This window comes from Pelobates fuscus, chromosome 3 (genome assembly GCF_036172605.1).
Source record: "Pelobates fuscus isolate aPelFus1 chromosome 3, aPelFus1.pri, whole genome shotgun sequence".
In the NCBI taxonomy this organism is placed as follows: Eukaryota; Metazoa; Chordata; class Amphibia; order Anura; family Pelobatidae; genus Pelobates; species Pelobates fuscus.
This window is the reverse complement of record NC_086319.1, coordinates 46304278-46326560: the sequence shown is the minus strand read 5'-3', so window position 1 is coordinate 46326560 and position 22283 is coordinate 46304278.

Sequence of the window (22283 nt, the reverse complement as noted above, 5' to 3'; positions counted from 1 at the left end):
AGGAGATTGCAGAGAATTGTAGTTTTCAGGTGAAAACAGCATTGCTAGTTAAATAGCTGACTTGTAGAACTTTTCCAATTTGATTTTTTTTCAACAGACGGAAATTTGGAAAATCTTTCTGATCTTTCCACAGTTCCAATTTAGTGAATTTAACTCCCAGCACCTCCATCATACATAGAAGAAAATGTAAATAGTTTGATACTGCGACAGTATAACGCAGATAAATAACAGTAAACTACAGTAGAATGTGTCAATATTGGGAGTACAATTTAAGTATTCCATCCCTTGAGAAAATTGCATGTTTGGCACATCTTTGATAATAAAAGTAAATGTTTCCTTAGGCACTTTTTTCCCTGAGTTTGTTTTATATTCCGAGTTGATTCTGCATTTATATTAAAATGACACATCAGTTATAGGAGCATATCTCTCTTCAATTTTTCATCAGCACAGAAGCCTTATTCATATTCCTCTAATCTCCCTGATTTATACAGTCTCTAAAGCAGCCATTTAGGGTCAGCTGCTTCCCCACCACTTACTTTGATACGTCTGATAGGCTTCAGATCATTTATTATACATTCTCTCGAGTACACTTGTTTTAGTGTGGTCAGATGTTTTCATTCAGTTTCAATTTATCCTATCTAATGAGACAACTTATAGTTGCAGTCATGTTGACAGTAAAAGTAATAGCTTTGAAAAAGTAGAAACCTGTGGCTTTATATTGCATTGGTGAAAAATGGATGTCCCAGTTCCGGGGAGATCTTTTATTGAGCGTCTGCATTCCACGATAGAAGATACAACTAAGAGAACTGCATGGTTAATCGTAGAATGCTCTGATAAAAAGGGACAATTAATCTCTGTCTCTCAGGGAAAAAGCATCGAAATTAACTTCCGTGAACCATCAAAAAAAAAGGCAAGGTTCAAGGAAAACTTGCATTATTAAAGCTGTTGGCAGCAGTCTATTTTCAGTTTTGCAAGAATTCTTTCACTAATGCCAGCATATGCCCCAAAACAGCTATAACAGCTCCATATGCAACCAAAGATTGGCATGTGTTTTATTTTATCATAACCTCTGCATTGCTATATACTGCTTACTAGCCAGATGTGTCACACTGTGGCCCACCAGATGTTGGCACACTACAAACCCCATAGCTATCTGCAAGCTTATGCTAAAAGACAACTTAGGGAGTTGAAGGGAAAAAATCCATCTAGGTTTCCCATCAATTTTTTTTAAAAAAATGCATTAGATATGTGCAGTAGTTTCTTTCAAGCATTGAGCCTATATCAAGACATGCTGTTTTCATTGTCACTGATTCTCAGTTCTACTTCCATCGTAGATTTTCTGGTGCCCCTTGTACAATCTGCACCATTTGTATTTTTTAAAATGTTGATTTATAGGTTAGGTATGCTGAGGTATTAGATATATTAAGTTATTCCACTCAAATGTCCAATAAAAGAATATAAAAAAAATAATAATAATAATTCTAGCCATAATATATATAGAGGGTGCTTGATGAAAACATTTCTGGGATACTATAAATAATAATTAGTTACGTACAAAATGTACTCCAAAGTACAAACCTGTCCTTAAAACTCACACTTAAAAAATAGTGCTAAAAATAAATGTATTTGTTATTTGTATTATATAATATTCTCGGTTGTGGCTTAATACAGGAACATGCCCCAGAAGTATCATGATATAATGTGATGTTAGTAACAAAGTTACTAATACATGGAATTAAAAGGCCATATCCGTAGATAATTTTCTTCTGTGACAAACCCCATCATAGTTACATAGTTACATAGACTGAAAAGAGACAGGTGTCCATCAAGTTCAGCCTTCCTCACATTGTTTTTGTTGTGGATCCAAAAGAGAGCAATAAAACACCGTTTGAAGCACTTCCAATTTTGCAACAAACTAGGAAAAAATTCCCTCTTGAACCCAGAATGGCAGTCAGATTAATCCTTGGATCAAGAAGCATTTACCCTACAGTTGAAAAATTATATCCTTGAATATTCTGCTTTTGCAAGTATGCATCTAGTTGCTGTTTAAACATCTGTACAGACTCTGATAAAACCACTTCTTCAGGCAGAGAATTCCATATCCTTATTGTTCTTATGGTAAAAAAACCTTTTTCTTTGCCTTAGACTAAATATTCTTTCTTCCATTCTAAATGCATGACCTTGTGTCCTATGTAAAGTACTGTTTGTGGATAAACTTCGACACAATGGTTTTTATTGGCCCCAAATATATTTGCCAGGTGCCATGGCCCTCTAGTGTTAACCCTGCAGCTGTAAACATAGTAGTTTCAGAGAAACTGCTATGTTTACACTAGGGTTAATCCAGCCTCTAGTGGCTGTCTCACAGATAGCCGCTAGAAGCGCTTCCATGCTTCTCACTGTGAAAATCACAGTGAGAAGGCGCTGACTACCATAGGAAAGGATTGAGAAATGTGCCGAGGGAGCCCGGCGCTGGAGAAAGGCAAGTGTTTTAACCCCTTCAGCCCCCTTCAGCCCAGTGGGTGTGGGACCCTGAGGGTGGGGGGGCCTAAACACCCTATAGTGCCAGGAAAACGAGTTTGTTTTCCTGACACTATAGTGGTCCTTTAAATATATATATATATATATATATATATACATACATATATATATATATATATATATATATATATATATATATATATAATAACTACAGCTCCTTAATAAGCACACAATACAACCCCAATACACATATACACATATACTCACAATGCAGCCACTAGATGCACATGCACACACTTTACAGGCCCTTTCAGCACACACACACACTCAAAAATTGTTATTTTTATTTTAATTTAAATCCACCCAGCCTTTGGGAGAGCTGAGTGGATCTTTCCCTGGCATCCAGTGTGTCTACTCCCAGTCTTCCTGCAGTTTCTCTCTGCTCCTCTGCACGCTCTCTGAAGTGATGCCGGAGTAACGTCATGTCACTAAACAGCGTGCAAGGGAGCAAAGAGGAACTGCAGAAAGGTTACTTCTCCCTCACACATCGTCTCCATGCTCTCCGCGGCGGCCGACTCTCATGTTTTCTGCGCGGCTTAGCAAGGGGCTGACAAATGCCAGGTGCCAGGGTGAAATGTCTAGTCGCCATAGCGACCTGGCATCTGGAATTTGTCGAGCCCTGTGCGTATGTTTGTGCCCCCCTTTTTTTGTCCCTGGCCCCTTGTATGAATCATGGAGATGCCACTGCAGTACACAAAGATACACATGCTCAGAGAAACATACATACATATACAAGGATACTCACTGCCAGACACACACTCCCAGGCACACACAGGTAGACAATGCAACGATGTATACAAAGACTAGCTCTCTATATCCAGTATTGCAAGCTCCCCCTTCAATATATCTACAGCTTCTTATACACACACAAGTCAACTGCTATTTTTTTCCAATAAGGCTTTGCCAAGCCGCCACTGGGTACTTGGACCAATTGTGACATGAAGGTGTCCTTTAACAAAAACCTGATTCCCTATGGTGAACTACTAGTCCTTCTATCTCAATTTATGTCCGGGTAAATAAAATCTCCAAAAATGTATGTGTTACCCACAAGTGCAACTTTCCCAATTTGCTCTAACAGCTGTTCCTCCTTATCGATATCAACATAAGGTCATTTATGATATATCCCAACCAATAACTGATTTCCATTCTTTTTCTAAAAGCACATATCTACCCATAAAACCCACATTTTCTTTGTCACATTCTACTTGCTTAATATTTGGAATAAACTGATGGTTAACATGTAAACCGCACCACCCTTCCTGTTTTTCTCTATCCCTCCTATAGAATGCAAAACCATTTGTGACAACCTATTAACTTGTTTACTTGGAGTGGACAGACAACCTCTTACAGACATGACCTTCCCAGATGCCTGAGATGGATATGGGAACCTGGGAGATTTATGAGGCCCTGGGTTTACAGAGGAAGCAATGAAGCCAGAAAGGAGCATACAGGAAGTGGAGTCAGTTGGTCCGATAGTCAGGCCTGGCAGCAAAGGAGCGAGGAAGAGTCAAACCAAAGGTCAGAAGCCAGGAAGTGCTGGAATAGGGAACATGATGCCAGAGGACAATGGTCAGAGAAAGAAGCGTGGTGAGCGTCAAAGCCAAAAGTCAGAAGTTGAGAAAATGTACAGGGAATCAAGAACCAGGAATCAGAAATCAGGAACGAGGAACAAGAATCAGGAAAGAGAAACCAGGATCAGAAAGCAAGAGCCAGGAAGAACAGGAACCAGGATCAGGAACCAGGACACTAGGAGACTTGGACAAGCACCAGCACAAACAAGTACTGACCAAATACCGTGCTTGGGAAATTTTTGTGAGAGCTTGTGCTTAGCCCCCATCTCCCTGTAAGCAGAGCCCTCAGCAACTGCAAAAAGGAACTGGGACCTCCCACCTACTCCTCCAGCAAACCTGCCACTTTATGTTCTTCTCCACACACAGCCCAGGCATCTACAAGGTGGCCACAATCTTGCTGTGGTGGCACCATAGCAGAGCCCGGTGCAGACAGAGGATACTGGATCAAGACAGCCGTAAGCAACATTGGTGCAGAAACCTCAGTGAAACCAATCCCAGGACACCACAGGTGTGCTGGAGCTGGTAAGTACTGGCAGGCTATGTGACACCATTTAAGGTATCTGCTAAGTCATGTGTTTCCCACCATGTTTCCGTTATGCCTATTATGTCATATTGCTTAGTGTATGCTATTACCTTTCGTTCCCTCATTTTGTTATTTAGGCTCCTTGCATTAGTAAGCATACATATACTATTATCATGAGTCACTTGTAATTTATGTGAATTGTTACTTTTACATTCCTCCTCTGTTCTTATCTTGTCTCTCCCCTATCTCCACCCCCTTGTGCTAAGTTAAAGCCCATCTCCTTTTGTCCTGTCTCCATTTTGTAGATTTTGTAGTGTCCCTCTCCCTACCATGAGTTTAAAATCACCTCCAACCTTCCAGCCATCCTGCCCCCCAGCCCAGCAGACCCTCTCCCATTTAGGTGCAAATCATCATGGTTATAAAGATTGCACCCAAGCACAAAATCAGCCTCTCCCAATAATCCATCCACCCTGTCAACAGCAGGCTGAGCCTGAGTACCTGGGAGACAGAAAGTTGTCGGGTTGAGACAATCAGTGCAGCAGATTACCCTATCTGCTCTCTTAAAAGAGTACCCTAACACCACACCCTATCAAGCCTTTCTTGTATTCTCAGCCCCATCCAGTACAGCTCATCCTGAGCTGATGCCCCCAACATCTTCACTCAAATGGGCAAATCTGTTAGGGTACAGAAAGTAAGGACTAGCTTTTAAACAACTCCAAAAAAATCTCACTTTACAGGAAGTGTTTAGGAAGGCTACGCATGTTACATGCAGGGTGGTGTGCAGTAGTGTATTTTAGATTCGTGCTGCCCTAGTCATGACAAAACTCAGACACCCCCTCCTAATATAAAGTAGCACTTCTTCCTGTTAAAGACCAACACGCACTTTCACTGACAGGCACATGCCCTCACTGATTCATGCACTGACATACACTCACTGACAGATTGTCACATCCTGTTCCTAGCTGCAGATCATTCTGGCCATAGTTTCTGGTATCCAGTACTCTTTTCACAAGTCTTGTTTTGTTTTCCTTGGTTTTTCTGGTTTTCTTTTCTATGTCTGGTTTTCTTTATGCTGGGTTTTCTGGGTTCATTCCTGTATTCCGTTCCTGGAATTCCCATTCTCTAGGATTCCTTTAAATGTTTGTTTTATGTTGCCACACACGGTCCTTTTCCATGATTCCCTTTGTTTCAGTTGGACCCTGCAGGCAGTTGCTCAAGTTATCTGCCTTTTCTTGCAGGTAAGTGCTGTGTGTGGGAACTGTACAGCCGCAGTGAGTAAACAAAGTCACCCACTGAGGATGTAATGGTTGAAGGGTATTTAGGGCATAACCCAGAAAAGTAACAAATAGAGAAGAGACTGGAACGGGTTAACTAAACAAGTGCTCCCAAATCCAGTCTCTATACCCAAAACGAAAGCTGCTCAACCAGTATGCAACGAAGCGTTGCTAGTTATAGAGCATTGTTGGAACTACAAATATAATTCTTTATTAATCCCTCTTGGGGGTAAAATAACTTGTGAAAAAGGGGTGTATATACAATATAAAGTGAGAAATACAAGAAAAGGTGTTTAAAAAGAAATAAAGACCTACAGCTATCCTGCTAACTATATACATTACACATCATCTCGGCTAAATAATGAGACAGTAGCAGTGTACTTGTAAACTGTTGCTAATTTATTTTAGCAACAGTGTATCAATGTCTTGATTGCTGATATTATTGAGGTGTAGAGTTGGAGGATATCCTATTGTGACCCACATATAATTGCAACAAGTGTGTTTCAGTGAAAGTGGGGAAAATGACAATAAGGATTATTGATGTAATATCTTTCAAATGAATTGAATGGGAGGGGGGGGGGGGTTAGAATCATCAGGGAAGTGTGGAGATGTACCAGAGCATTTGGGAGAAAAAGAAACGTCAGCTTGCTTCAAACCAAAAGATAAGGTCGAGATGCTAGCCGAGAACAAACCCCAATTGCAATACTCTGTAGATCCCCCCCCCCCCCAAGAACAAACGGTAGTAAGAGATAGCCCAAAAGGACAATAAGGATTATTGATGTAATATCTTTGCAATGAATTGAACGGGGGGTTTAGAATCATCAGGGAAGTGTGGAGATGTACCAGAGCATTTGTGAGAAAAAGAAACGGCAGCGTGCTTCAAACCAGAAGACAAGGTCGAGATGCTAACCAACCCCCCCCCCAAAAAAATACTCTGTAGATTCCTCCCCTCCCCCCCCTCCCAAGAACAAACGGGTAGTAAGAGATAGCCCAGGACCTATATGTGCAGAGAGATCGGTCCTTGTGTATAGACAGATCTATTATATCTTGTCTTGTTTTATTTTGTATTCCCAGTTTATGTGCAGTCTTGTCCTGTCCTGCCCATGTTATGTTAAAGTTTCTCTTATGTATTGTGTACATGTTCTGGGTTTAGCTTCCTATCCTTCTCTGGTTCTGGGTTCTACTAGTTCTGTCTTGTTTTCATGTTTAGTGTCTGTTCTAGTCTTGCTTTGTTTCTGTACTGGATACATTCCACAGACAGACACTCACTAGCTGACAGCAGGGGCGGACTGACCTCTCGGGCACATCGGTCATGGACCGAGGGCCCGAGACAGTCAGGGGCCCGGCCGCACAGCAATGCTCCAGCTGGAGAGATTAAAGATCTCTCCAACTGGAACAAAAAATTAAAATAAAACTATTTCATTGATAGGTTGTGGGGCCCCTGATGGAGCGCCGGGCCCCACAACCTACCGCTCTGCGAGTCACCCCCATCCTCAAAGGAGACATGGCAGCTTCACAAGCTCTCTCTGCCAGGTCTCCGGCTTCCTGTCCCACGCGGTTCTGTGTGATGGGGAGAGGCAGGGCTAGGAAGTGACCTCACTTCCTGTTTGCTCCTCTCACACAGAGCCCGATACGCGAGGTGAAGGAGCAGCAGCCAGAGAGAGACCAGAGGAAGCAGAGAGAAAGGTAGGCACTAGTCACCCCCCCACTCTGTCACTAGTCACCCCCCACTGTGTCACTAGTCACCCCCCACTGTTACTAGTCACCCCCCACTGTCACTAGTCACCCCCCACTGTGTCACTAGTCACCCCCTCACTGTCACTAGTCACCCCCCCACTGTGTCACCAGTCACCCCTTCACTGTGTCACTAGTCACCCCCCCACTGTGTCACCAGTCACCCCCCACTGTGTCACTAGTAACCCCCCCTCACTGTGACACTAGTCACCACCCCACTGTGTTACTAGTCACCCCCCTCACTGTCACTAGTCACCTTCCTCCCTCTGTGTAACTAGTCACCTCAGTCACTAGTCATCCTCCCTCTGTCACTAGTCAACCCCCTCCCTCTGTCACTAGTCACCCCCCCTCACTGTGTCACTAGTCACCCCCCTCCCTCGGTCACTAGTCACCCCATCCCTCACTCTGTCACTGACACCCCCTCCCTCACTCTGTCACTGACACCCCCTCCCTCCCGCTGTCACTATGTCACCCCCACCCTCCCTCTGTCACTAGTCACCCCTTCCTCCCTCTGTCACACTGTGTCACCCCCACCCTCTGTCACTAGTCACCCCTACCTCCCTCTGTCACTAGTCTCCCTCTGTCACTAGTTAACCCCTCCCTCTGTCACTAGTCACGTCCTCCCTCTGTCACTGTGTCACCCCCTCCGTCACTGTGTCACCCCTTCCCTCACTCTGTCACTAGTCACCCCCTCCCTCCCTCTGTCACTAGTCAATCCCTACCTAACTCTGTCACTGTGTCACCCCCTCTGTCACTAGTCACCCCTTCCCTCACTCACTCTGTCACCCCTTCCCTCCCTCACTTTGTTGCTAGTCACCCCTTCCCTCCCTCACTCTGTCGCTAGTCACCCCTTCCGTCCCTTACTCTGTCACTAGTCACCCCCCTCACTGTGTCACTAGTCACCCCCTCACTGTGTCACTAGTCACCCCTACTGTGTCACTAGTCACCCCCTCACTGTGTCACTAGTCACCCCGCTCCCTGTCACTAGTCACCCCCTCACTGTGTCATTAGTCACCTCCCTCACTGTGTCAATAGTCACCCCCCTCACTGTGTCACTAGTCACCCCCCCACTGTGTCACTAGTCAACCCCCACTGTCACTAGTCACCCCCTCCCTCCCTCTGTCACTAGTCACTCCCTACCTAACTCTGTCACTGTGTCACCCCCTCTGTCACTAGTCACTCCTTCCCTCACTCACTCTGTCACCCCTTCCCTCCCTCACTTTGTTGCTAGTCACCCCTTCCCTCCCTCACTCTGTCGCTAGTCACCCCTTATGTCCCTTACTCTGTCACTAGTCACCCCCCCTCACTGTGTCACTAGTCACCCCCTCACTGTGTCACTAGTCACCCCCACTGTGTCACTAGTCACCCCCCACTGTGTCACTAGTCACCCCCCTCACTGTGTCACTAGTCACCCCCCTCCCTGTCACTAGTCACCCCCTCACTGTGTCATTAGTCACCTCCCTCACTGTGTCAATAGTCACCCCCTCACTGTGTCACTAGTCACCCCCCCACTGTGTCACTAGTCAACCCCCACTGTCACTAGTCACCCCCCTCTGTGTCACTAGTCACCCCCCTACTGTGTTACTAGTCACCCCCCACTGTGTCACTAGTCACGCCCCTCACTGTCACTAGTCACCCTCCTCCCTCTGTGTAACTAGTCACCTCAGTCACTAGTCACCCTCCTTCTGTCACTTGTCACCCCCCCTCCCTCTGTCACTAGTCACCCCCTCCCCGACTCTGTCACTGTCACCCCCTCCCTCCCTCTGTCACTATGTCACCAAGACCTTCCCTCTGTCACTAGTCACCCCTCCCTCCCTCTGTCACTAGTCTCCCTCTGTCACTAGTCACCCCCTCCCTCTGTCACTAGTCACGTCCTCCCTCTGTCACTGTGTCACCCCCTCCGTCACTAGTCACCCCCTCCCTCTGTCACTAGTCACTCCCTCCCTAACTCTGTCACTGTGTCACCCCCTCTGTCACTAGTCACCCCTTCCCTCACTCACTCTGTCACCCCTTCCCTCCCTCACTTTGTTGCTAGTCACCCCTTCCATACCTTACTCTGTCACTAGTCACCCCCTCCCTCTGTCACTGGTCATCCCCTCCCTCACTCTGTCACTAGTCACTAGGGTGATTAGTGATAGAGTGAGGGAGGGGGTGACTAGTGACAGAGGGAGTGAGGGGGTGACACAGTGACAGAGTGAGTGGGTGACTAGTGACAGAGTGAGGGGGTGACTCACAGTGAGGGAGGGGGTGACTAGTGACAGAGTGAGGGAGCGGGTGACACAGTGACAAAGTTAGGGAGGGAGTGACTAGTGACAGGGACTGTCACTAGTCACTACCTCCCTCTGTCACTAGTCACCCCTTCCCTCCCTCACTTTGCCACTAGTCATCTCTTCCCTCCCTCACAATGCCACTAGTCACCCATTCCCTCACTCTGTCACTAGTCACCCCCTCTCTCTCCCTCTGTCACTAGTCACCCACTCCCTCACTCTGTCACCAGTCACCCCCCCTCACTGTGTCTCCCCCTCACTTTGCCACCACTCAACCCCTCCCTCACTCTGCCATCAGGTACCCCTTCACTCTGCCACCTGTCACAACCTCCCACACTCTTCCACCTGTCACCCTCTCCCTCACACACTCTGTCACCTTTCACATATGCATTCACACTGACACAATATACAAAAGAGCACATGTAGTAATCCAGACATGCACAAGTGCATTCACACAGACTCAAATACAAACATGCATTGGTACACAGGTCTTCACAATATACACATACAAAGGAATGCCGTATTATGAGAGTTATATTTATCATTTATTTAATGCACATATATTTGGCCTTCAAAGGGCCTGGGATCTAAATTCTAAGGGCCCCAAAGGCTCTCAGTCCACCCCTGGCTGACAGACAGACACGCACACACTCACTGACAGACACACACTCACTGATTTGACAGACACACACTGACACACACTTTCCCTGACACACTGACAGACATACACACATTCACTGACAGACACACACATTCACTGACAGACCGACACACACACACTCACTGACAGACACACGCATTCACAGTTACACACTGTCAGACACACACACTCACAGGCATACACACTCAATGATTCTGACACACACAAACATTTTCCCCCAACGCACACAAATTATAATTTTTTACATATTAATTTAAATTCACCCAGCTTCCCTAACTTTGGGATAGCTGGGTGGATTATTTACCAGGGCTGACTGTTGGCCAGGCAGCTGGGCGGGCGGGCAAGCGTGTGGGCATGTGGGTAGGCAAGCAGGCAGGGGGCAGGTGGGCAAAGTAAGTGATGAGGGAGCTGTGATTTTCTTGTCCAGCTCTATTGCACGCTGCTTGGTGATACTGGGAGCCAGACTGATCAGCACTCCCTTGTCGCCTGTCTGGAATACAAATGGCCACCTACTTCGGTAGTCCAGCTCTTGGGCTCCCTTAAAATTAGGCTAACAAAGCATCTGCCTGGGCGTTTGAGGGTGGTGTTTTGCCATAACTCCCATTGTAACGGAACCTTCTGTTAATGGACGCTTCCAAGCTTGCGCCGAGGACCACAAGCACCGCACTGGACACCACAACCACCACAGACTCCACAACCGCCGTAGCTTAACTGGAGCCTCGCTGTCTTCCGTCCACCCTGGATCAGCTTCCGTCCTCCATGACCATGTAGGGAAGACCTCTCCTCCAGGAGAGCGTATCAGGAACAAGCTCTTGTGAACAAAGCTCAAGGGAGTATGCAGAGCATAGCAATCCCCAGTGTGATATAGCAGTTCCCTCCAATAACGAGACAAGGCTACGTATTGAGGGTCAAGAAGATCTGTTTTACTTGGCACCAAAGGGCCTTCTTTTATGCATGTTTTCCCTACATAGGACCACCCACAGGGTTTTACAGAACAACCAATAACACACGTACATTACAGAAAACACTCCCAGCAATTATACACAAAATCCTCCCTTCTGCCTGTGATATAATTATGGTACACAATGGGTTAACATAATTATCACAAGCAGGAAAAATAAAGTTTTTATACATGTACTATAACTTTAAAAATATACATCCAATCTTCATAAAAATCAGCACACTTTAAACATAAACACTCTCAAAAATCAGACAAATCCATCCAGTAGATAAAAAGTTAGCTGGGAGTCCTTTATGACCGACTGCAAGCACATTTTCCTGCCCAAAACAGTTCCATATATTTGGGCTGTGCGGTCAGTCTATTTTACACAGAAAAATGACCGGGGGCCATTCGTGCATTTAGCTTAGTATAGCAGTGAGTTAAACTGCCGAACGGGACTTAGTCTCTGCGGCTGAAAACGGAGTGTAGGAGAAGGTAAGGGTCAGCTGTGTTCATTGAAATGTGTAGCTGATTTCAGTTCCATGGATTTGGCTACACATACCGCTGACCTCATTTGAATGAACAAAGATGGCCACCGCCACATGTTCGTTTGTCGAATGGCGGCCACTTTGACTACTTTGGCACTTCGGCTGCATCCGAAGTGCCAATTTAAAGCTGCAGAACTGCTCCAATACAATTTAAAGGGGCAGCAAGAGTCTTTTAAAATCCAATCTGCTAAAATAGTCTTTAACAGGCAATATCTTCCAGGGGCCATAGTCTTAAAGGGGCATTGTTCAACAAAGTCACAATGTGCCCACAGACGGTTCTTAAAGGGCCATTCACAGCATAATAAAATACAATATGCCCAAATCAGCTCCTTAAAGGGCAATACATCCCAGGGCCATAGTCGCAGGGCAGGAGGCTGGCAAACAGGCCCCTCCAAAAACCAGTGGTGAGTTCCCTTTTACCCAAACATTAGTCAAGAATTGATGAAGGGTAAAAACTGCTTTTTTTAGGCAAAAGCATACACATTTATACCCAGACCCCCCAGCATGAGGTCGACATTCAAAAACTCTCAAGCCCACCCAGGTGTCTCTGTGCCTGGGAGATAAATGAGTTGATACTCGGTAAACTAATTATCTCCAGTATACAGAGAGCGCAATCCAGAAATACCCCCAAAATGTAATACATCGAAAGGTCCGATCCGTGAGCCCATTCATGTTAGAATAGTGCTAGGATCTATGGGGTATTGTCCAAACACCATCACCTCAAAGGTTCAGCAGACCGCTCTCAGAGATTTAATGGGCTTATATCCTGGTGAGGAAGGGGAGCTCCCTTGTGGTTACAGGGAGCAATTGGTGGGCTAAAGGGATAGATGATTTCCTCCAAAAAGAGATACAAAATGACCTGAAGTTCTAGGGCAAGTTTAGATTGGTCCCACTGTTAGTGCCTGGACACTCCAGCTCTCTGAGAACGTCTTGTGGCTAGGGAACAGGAGTTTAGTGGATCATAGTCTTGCAAGGATGAGTTTTTCACACATATCAAGACATTTTACCAGTAAAATTACTGTTGGGTACTTAGGATTTAAAAAGTTTGTACGTTTAATGAGAGCATCTAATGGGCCCCACCATAATCCAAATATATAATCTATGTATCGTCACCACAGTAAATAACTTTTAAATACTAAGTGTGGATAAATCCACTTTTCCTCACTGCCGCTACTTACAGATTAGCACAGGTGGGTCCACATGCGTGCCAATCCTAAATGAATACTATAGTGCCAGTAAAACAAAGTTGTTTTTTCTGGCACTATAGCTCCCTATAGTGCCTCCTCCCTCCCCCTCCCCCCATGGTGCAGAAGGGGTTAAAAAAACGTCTGTAGTTTACATTGTTCCAGCATCAATGTCCCTCTGCACTGGCTTGGGGGGAAGGGGGGAGGAGGTGGGTTAAATATGTACATAGAATACTATAAATAACTTCTTAATTCAAGGCATAATTTTCAGTCATCCCAAAATATTAGTAGGGTCGCTCACCAATTTTTGATATGTGACCTTAACATACAATTTTCACTGCATTTCATTGACATTAGCAATAGTATTTAAAATTACAATGGTGTTTAAAATAGATTTAGCTAAAGAGTATACTGGACCGTTTGATAACCTTATGTTCATCTTAGCTTACATAGTCAATATCTCTACTGCTCATTCCCTATTTGCGGGCAAAAATTAGTTCTTAATTACCAGAAAAAAAACACGCTAAACTGATCTGTAAATATAAAGAGCAAATAATAGTGCAGACATTCTGAATGAGCATGAATAAAAAAAAGGGGGATTATGAGAGAAAAAACTCACATGTCCCAGAGCCCTATCATCCCTGGCTCTGGGTATGCAAAGCTCCTTTGGAGAGGGGATTCCCCCACTGAATATTGTTCCAAAGTATATGTCCACTGGCAGTTCAATAGTGCTGTGTGAAAAAGAAGGGCAGGACCTCCAATTGAATAATATCACAGGCAATTTATTAATAACAAAAGTTAAAAACCCTTACTTGGGATCTGGTGGGTATAGACTCGCAGAGTCACCCACATAAAAGCATGTAAAACAACCAAGGATGCGAATCACTTCCTGGTTTCGTTCCGATCACGTGGTCCGCTTCCGGGCCCGCCCCTCTGATGACGTACGTGTGACGCGTTTCGCCCGCCTCCACAGGCTTCCTCTGACGACGTCATGAAGTTCCAGCCCTCTTTTTGAGTGCATATCTCCTCCCCCTTTGTCACTCCATTGGTTGGGGGGCGTGGTTATCTCGATCGTATTTAGCTAGTCAATTACTAACATATGTATAAACTTCTATTGAACTTCCTACATCAGTTACAAAACCGATCCTTTTATTACACACAGTCTGATTGTCAGTATTCACCTATTATTGGGTCTAATATTAATACTATTGTGAATAAAAGCTCTGCAAACAGATAAAATCTTAGATGGCATTTCTACATATTAGATGGCATTTTTACATGTACAGAAACATATACAATAGGGGACTGTGCTATGCAGGGAAAAAATCTCATTGCTTCATACATAATATAATTCAATATATCTGAATGCAGTTGTTCAGCGAGCATTCAGATTTCCCCTTTAAAGGGATATTACACTCAAATGTCGTACCTCTTAAAGGGATATCTCTTTCCATTTTATATTTACCCATAAAGGGCCAATGAGATCTCATCAATTCGCTTCAGAAAAAAACAATAAATAAAAATAAATATAAAAAAATATATAAAATATAAAATTGCAAAATCCAAAAATGGTGTATGGCAATGACATTTTCCCCAAAAAGATAATTATACAGCATTTTACTGAAACACTTCAAGCAGCATAAACATTGAGTTAGACATCTTCTTATAAATTTTATAAATTTTTATAAAAAAAAATTAAAAACATTTTTATAAATGTTTATACATTTTTACAGTATGAGTCATCTTCATAAATAAGGTATTCCCAATTCGAATTTATGAACATTGGTGAGGAACACTTTCACCTATATTCTCATAGAATGAAAACATCAAAATATAATCACGCCAAACGACAATGCTATATCCATTGATTGAAATACCTACTAAACAGAGGAATGGAGGAAAAAACAAACATTAAACCTCAAAATGAAGATAAAAGACGAAAGAAAAAAGATAAGTAGATGAATCAATGAAAACATCCTCCAATATACAAAGTGGAAAAACAGTCACAAAGAAATTTTTATAGGAAGTGGCAAACTTCAAATTCTCCATTTAAGCCCCTAGGGGACAGCGATTTTAATTTAAACACCCACCTCATTTCTTGCCTTGCTAATTTGTTGTCTAAATTTTCACCCCTCCAATTCCTACTTACTCTTTCTATTCCAATAAACTGCAGTTTAGTAACATCTCCCTGGTGTTTATGAATAAAGTGTGAGGATAAAGGGTGTTCCTTAAAGCCCCTTTTGATGTTTCGTACGTGCTCTTCAATGCGAACATGCACTTGTCTAGTGGTTTTGCCCACATAGTGCATGTTGCATGGGCATGTGAGGACATAAACACAATTAGTAGTGTGGCAAGTTATAAGTTGTTTAACACGGTATACTTGTTGTGTATTACCTCCTATCAACTCTTTGTTAACACATTTGGGAGATCCTGTAGTTCTACAAGCCAAACAGTACCCACATTGGAAGAAACCTATATCCTGATTAAGGAAATTCTTACTTTGATTTTCCTGTTTGAGGCTGCTTTTAACTAGATTGTTCTTAATACTTGATATCCCTCTGTAAATAATCCTTGGTTTTTTTTGGGACTATCTGCTCCAACAGAGGGTTTTCCTTTAGAATAAACCAATACTTGTTGATAATATTCTTTAGTTCTCTATTTTTCCCTGAATAGTTAAAGATCAAGGAAACCTCCTTATTCTTGTTTTTATGTTTATTTTCATTTTTATTTACATTTCCTTCATCCCTCATCCTCCTATTGGAATTTTTCAAAAGATCCTTCCTGTCTACATTCTCTATCTCTTTGTAGGCCTTATCCAATAAAGTCTTTGGATAGTGTTTAGCTGTAAATTGATCCATAAACTTATGTATTTGGAGCTCAAAGGTTTCCTTGTTGGTGCAGTTTCTTTTCAACCTCAGCATTTGTCCCTTGGGGATATTGTCCAGCCAGGGACCATAGTGACAGCTATCATAAAAAATAAAACTATTAACATCTACCTTCTTGAAGAAGGTCTCGGTACAAATCCGGACCACGTGATCGGAATGAAACCAGGAAGTGATTCGCATCCTTGGTTGTTTTACATGCTTTTATGTGGGTGACTCTGCGAGTCTATACCCACCAGATCCCAAGTAAGGGTTTTTAACTTTTGTTATTAATAAATTGCCTGTGATATTATTCAATTGGAGGTCCTGCCCTTCTTTTTCACACAGCACTATTGAACTGCCAGTTGACATATACTTTGGAACAATCTTCAGTGGGGGAATCCCCTCTCCAAAGGAGCTTTGCATACCCAGAGCCAGGGGTGATAGGGTTCTGGGACATGTGAGTTTTTTCTCTCATATTCCCCCCTTTTTTCATTCATGCTCATTCAGATTGTCTGCACTATTATTTGCTCTTTATATTTACAGATCAATTTAGCGCGCTTTTTTCTGGTAATTATTGTCTTTTTATACACACTTCTGTGTTCATTGTTGGTTTAAGCGCTGCCATATTGTCTGTATTACATCCCACAGCGCTTACACGTTGGTTTCTCTTGTGAAAAATTAGTTCTTGTCTTTCGGTTTTACCTGTTTCAATTGCATCATATTTGTAGGTATATTTTCCCAATTCGAATTGGGAATACCTTATTTATGAAGATGACTCATACTGTAAAAATGTATAAAAATTTATTTAAAAAAAATTCATTTTTTTTAATAAAAATTTATAAAATTTATAAGAAGATGTCTAACTCAATGTTTATGCTGCTTGAAGTGTTTCGGTAAAATGCTGTATAATTATATTTTGGGGAAAATGTCATTGCCATACACCATTTTGGATTTTGCAATTTTATATTTTATATATTTTTTTATATTTGTTTTTATTTATTGTTTTTTTCTGAAGCGAATTGATGAGATCTCATTGGCCCTTTATGGGTAAATATAAAATGGAAAGAGATATCCCTTTAAGAGGTACGACATTTGAGTGTAATATCCCTTTAAAGGGGAAATCTGAATGCTCTCTGAACAACTGCATTCAGATATATTGAATTATATTATGTATGAAGCAATGAGATTTTTTCCCTGCATAGCAGTCCCCTATTGTATATGTTTCTGTACATGTAAAAATGCCATCTAATATGTAGAAATGCCATCTAAAATTTTATCTGTTTGCAGAGCTTTTATTCACAATAGTATTAATATTAGACCCAATAATAGGTGAATACTGACACTCTGGCTGTTTTCAGACTGTGTGTAATAAAAGGATCGGTTTTGTAACTGATGTAGGAAGTTCAATAGAAGTTTATACATATGTTAGTAATTGACTAGCTAAATGCGATCGAGATAACCACGCCCCCCAACCAATGGAGTGACAAAGGGGGAGGAGATATGCACTCAAAAAGAGGGCTGGAACTTCATGACGTCATCAGAGGAAGCCTGTGGAGGCGGGGGAAACGCGTCACACGTACGTTATCAGAGGGGCGGGCCGGGAAGCGGACCACGTGATCGGAACGAAACCAGGAAGTGATTCGCATCCTCGGTTGTTTTACATGCTTTTATGTGGGTGACTCTGCGAGTCTATACCCACCAGATCCCAAATAAGGGTTTTTAACTTTTGTTATTAACCCTTTAAATCCGGAGGGCGTACTATTACGCCCTGCAGGAACCGGCTCTAAACTCCGGCGGGCGTAATAGTACGCCCTCGCCATAATGGCCGCCCACGTGGCCGGCGCTAATCGCCCGCTGCAGATCGCGGTCGGGGGGGATGCCTGGCCCCCCAGGCAACCCCCCCTGTGGCCGGTGACCGCGATCTGCAGTCTCTGATCGCAGTGACAGGCTGTCACTGCGACCAGTATTCAGCATGTGTCAGCCGATTTCAAATCGGCTGACACATGCGGCCGGCGGCTTTCCCCTTCTGCAGATCGCGGTCGGGGTACTTACCTTGCCCCCCAGGCAGTCCCCCTGGGGTCAGTGACCGCGATCTGCTAAGTCTGAGATCGCAGTGACAGGCTGTCACTGCGATCTCAGAGCGCTCTGATCACAGTGACAGCCTGTCACTGCGATCAGTGTTACATGTGTCAGCCTATTGGCTGACACATGTAACTGGCACAATGATCCCCCTGCAGATTGGAAGGGGGGAGTGCTTGTACCACCCAGGCACTCCCCCCTGTGGTCAATTACCCAATCTGCAGGAGGTGATCACAGTGACAGGCAGTCACTGTGATCACTGATCCTGTGTGTCAGCCAGGGATGTGACATCACTGGCTGACACTGTTTCTGCCCCGTGTCCTGTGAAAAAAATAAAATATTAGTTAAAAAAATAAATTAAAAAAATTACAGTTACAAATAAAATATACTTAGATCATATATATTATATATATATATATGATCTAAGTATATATATATATATATATATATATATATACACATACACACATTTACACATACACGACGTGTATTTAAATATTAATATATATATATATATATATATATATATATATATATATTAATATCAAATTACACGTAGACTGATACTGATTATATATATATAATTATTGTTATATATATATTTATATATAATATAAAAAAATATATATGTAAATACGTAAAAAAAAAATAAAAAAAATATTTAAAAATAAATAATTAAAAAATATATAGATGTGTGTTATTTCGTTCTAACTGTCTTGTGATATTAATATATATATATTTATATCAAAATACACGTAGAACAAAATAATATATATATATATCATAATATATATATCTATATACATAAATATATACGTATATATCACTATATATACCTATATATAAATAAAAATATTTAAAAAAAAGTATATATATATATACGTATATATACACATATGTATATATATATATATACATATATTAATTCTACACATATATTTATGTAATAATTTTACATAATTAGGTATCTTAATTAATTACAATTAGCGGGACCTGCCTGACAACCCATGCCGAAAGTATAGGGAATTTAATTTGCTAGCACTATATTTAACCCTATAACTTTCCAAGACACCATAAAACCTGTACATGGGGGGTACTGTTTTACTCGGGAGCCTTTGCTGAACACAGATATTAGTGTTTCAAAACAGTAAAATGTATTACAACCATGATATCACCAGTAAAAGTGAAGTTTTCTGCATTTTTCACGCACAAACAGCACTTACACGGACGATATTATTGCTGCAATACTTTTTACTGTTTTGAAATACAAATATTTGTGTTGAGCGAAGTCTCCCGAGTACAACAGTACCCCACATGTACAGGTTTTATGGTGTTTTCAAAAGTTACAGCGTCAAATATAAGGCTTGTGTTTCATTTTTTTCACATTAAAATTCGCCAGATTGCTTACGTTGCCTTTGTGACCCTATGGTAGCCCAAGAATGAAAATTACCCCTATGATGGCATACCATTTGCAATAGTAGACAACCCAAGGTATTGCAAATGGGGTTTGTCCAGACTTTTTTAGTAGCCACTTAGTCACAAACACTGGCCAAAATTGGCGTTTTTTGCATTTTTCACACACAAACAAATACTAACGCTAACTTTGGCCAGTGTTTGTGACCAAATGGCTACTAAAAAAAGACTGGACATACCCCATTTGCAATACCTTGGGTTGTCTACTATTGCAAATGGTATGCCATTATGGGTGTAAATTTAATTCCTGGGCTACTATACAGTCTCAAAGGCAACATAGCTAATCTGGCGAATTTCAATTTCAAATGTAACACGCTATATTTGACCCTGTAACTTCCCAAAACACCATAAAACCTGTACATAGGGGGTACTGTTTTACACGTGAGACATCGCTGAATACAAATATGTGTATTGTATTGCAGTAAAAGCAAACAGTATTTTGACATCCACAGTTAAAATGTCACATAGAACTAAAAAAAATAAAAAAAATCTTTTTTTCTCCCATTTTTTTATATATTTTTATATTAAATTATGTTCAATACCTAAATATTTGATGTTAAATGAAAGCCCTGTTTCCCCTGAATAAAATGATATATAATAAGGGGGGGTGCATTTAATATGAAAGAGGTGAATTACGGTTGGACAGACATATAGCGCAAATGCCAGGTTTTGTTTACGTTTTGTTCTGTTCACAACTTGTACATTTGGCTGCGGTGTTAAGGGGTTAATAAATTGCCTGTGATATTATTCAATTGGAGGTCCTGCCCTTCTTTTTCACACAGCACTATTGAACTGCCAGTGGACATATACTTTGGAACAATCTTCAGTGGAGGAATCCCCTCTCCAATGGAGCTTTGCATACCCAGAGCCAGGGGTGATAGGGCTCTGGGACATGTGAGTTTTTCTCTCATATCCCCCCCTTTTTTCATTCATGCTCATTCAGATTGTCTGCACTATTATTTGCTCTTTATATTTACAGATCAATTTAGCGTGCTTTTTTCTGGTAATAATTGTCGTTTTATACACACTTCTGTGTTCATTGTTGGTTTAAGCGCTGCCATATTGTCTGTATTACATCCCACAACGCTTACACGTTGGTTTCTCTTGTGAAAAATTAGTTCTTGTCTTTCGGTTTTACCTGTTTCAATTGCATCATATTTGTAGGTATATTTTCATTAGATATATTATTATGTTTTTTGAAGAAAAAAAAAACATTTTGACCTAATGTTCCTAAAATGTTCATACAAATACAATACCATATCAACATGAAGTACTTTAATCACTTCAGTGGGGAAGAATGTAAGTCTCTTAGTTAGAACATTTACCTCAGTCTGAGTGAGTTCCTCATCAGGCAAATTGTAAATTAACATCTCTTGGGTTTCATTCATTTTTCTCATGGGTTTGCTTGGACTAGATAGCTGCTGTTTGAGTTTTTGCCCAGTATTAAGGTTCCTGTCATCTCATCTCATATCAATGTTTTGCATCCTTTTCATTTCATCTAGAGATTCAACATTCTTGAATCCTTCAACAACCAAACCAAAGGTTTTACAATATATACTGCAAGGAATATAGAATTTGATTGCTAAAATGTTATATTCTACCATGAAATTCTATATGTTCCCCTCTCCACTCCCACCATCTGCTCATTCCTACCTCTTTACAGAACAGCTCATTAGTTGCATCTCATAATTATTTGCATTTTTCTTCCTTTTCCAAATTCACCATCCTGATTCATTAACCCCTTAAGGACCAAACTTCTGGAATAAAAGGGAATCATGACGTGTCACACACGTCATGTGTCCTTAAGGGGTTAAACAACCAAATCAAACATTTTGTTAACACAAGCTACTCTTTAAACCCTCCTCTTAGCCACTTTTGTGCCACCTTTTTAATTGCATGATCCTATAGTTTTTCTGACCTTAACTATTTAATTGCCTCATGAGCAAAACTGTATTTTCATATATTTCCTGATCTATGGATATTACTTCAAATACTTCCAGAAACCTCCCAAATGGCAACTCAACAGAATACAGTGCCAGAAACCCCGTGGCATTAGGTATTGTAGCAGTTGCTGTTTTAAAAAGCCCCCCCTCCACCCCCCAACCTTTTGGATGCATTATGCTACTGGATAGTAACCTCAAAAATAAATACAGATATCCACTAGTGCAGGTGCCATTGAATATAAGGAATATATGAATAAAGTAAGTAGTCACAACTCACATAAGCAAGCGTCCATAAGTCTTTGCTCATTGGTATACAGCAGTGTGCTATATAGGAATAGCTCCATCCCCTTCAGATAACAGGAACACAGCAGCACATTTCAAGCAATTGGATTAAGAAAAAGAATAAAAGATTTTATTATTGATAGGATATAAAGTAATTTGGTTGTACATATAAAATAAAATAAGCAATGTAAATAAAAGTCCTTTGGATCCCTGTTGGCCTCCAAAACAAGTTTTGCTGCATAAATCAGCTAATCATGTTCTATAAAAGTACTGTATGTGTATATATAGGGAATATGGACTAGTACTGATATATGTTACCTTGATATCAGTACAAGTCCATATTCCCTATATTGTACAGTGTTGAGGAATATGTTAATATTAATGATACATATGCAATCAAGT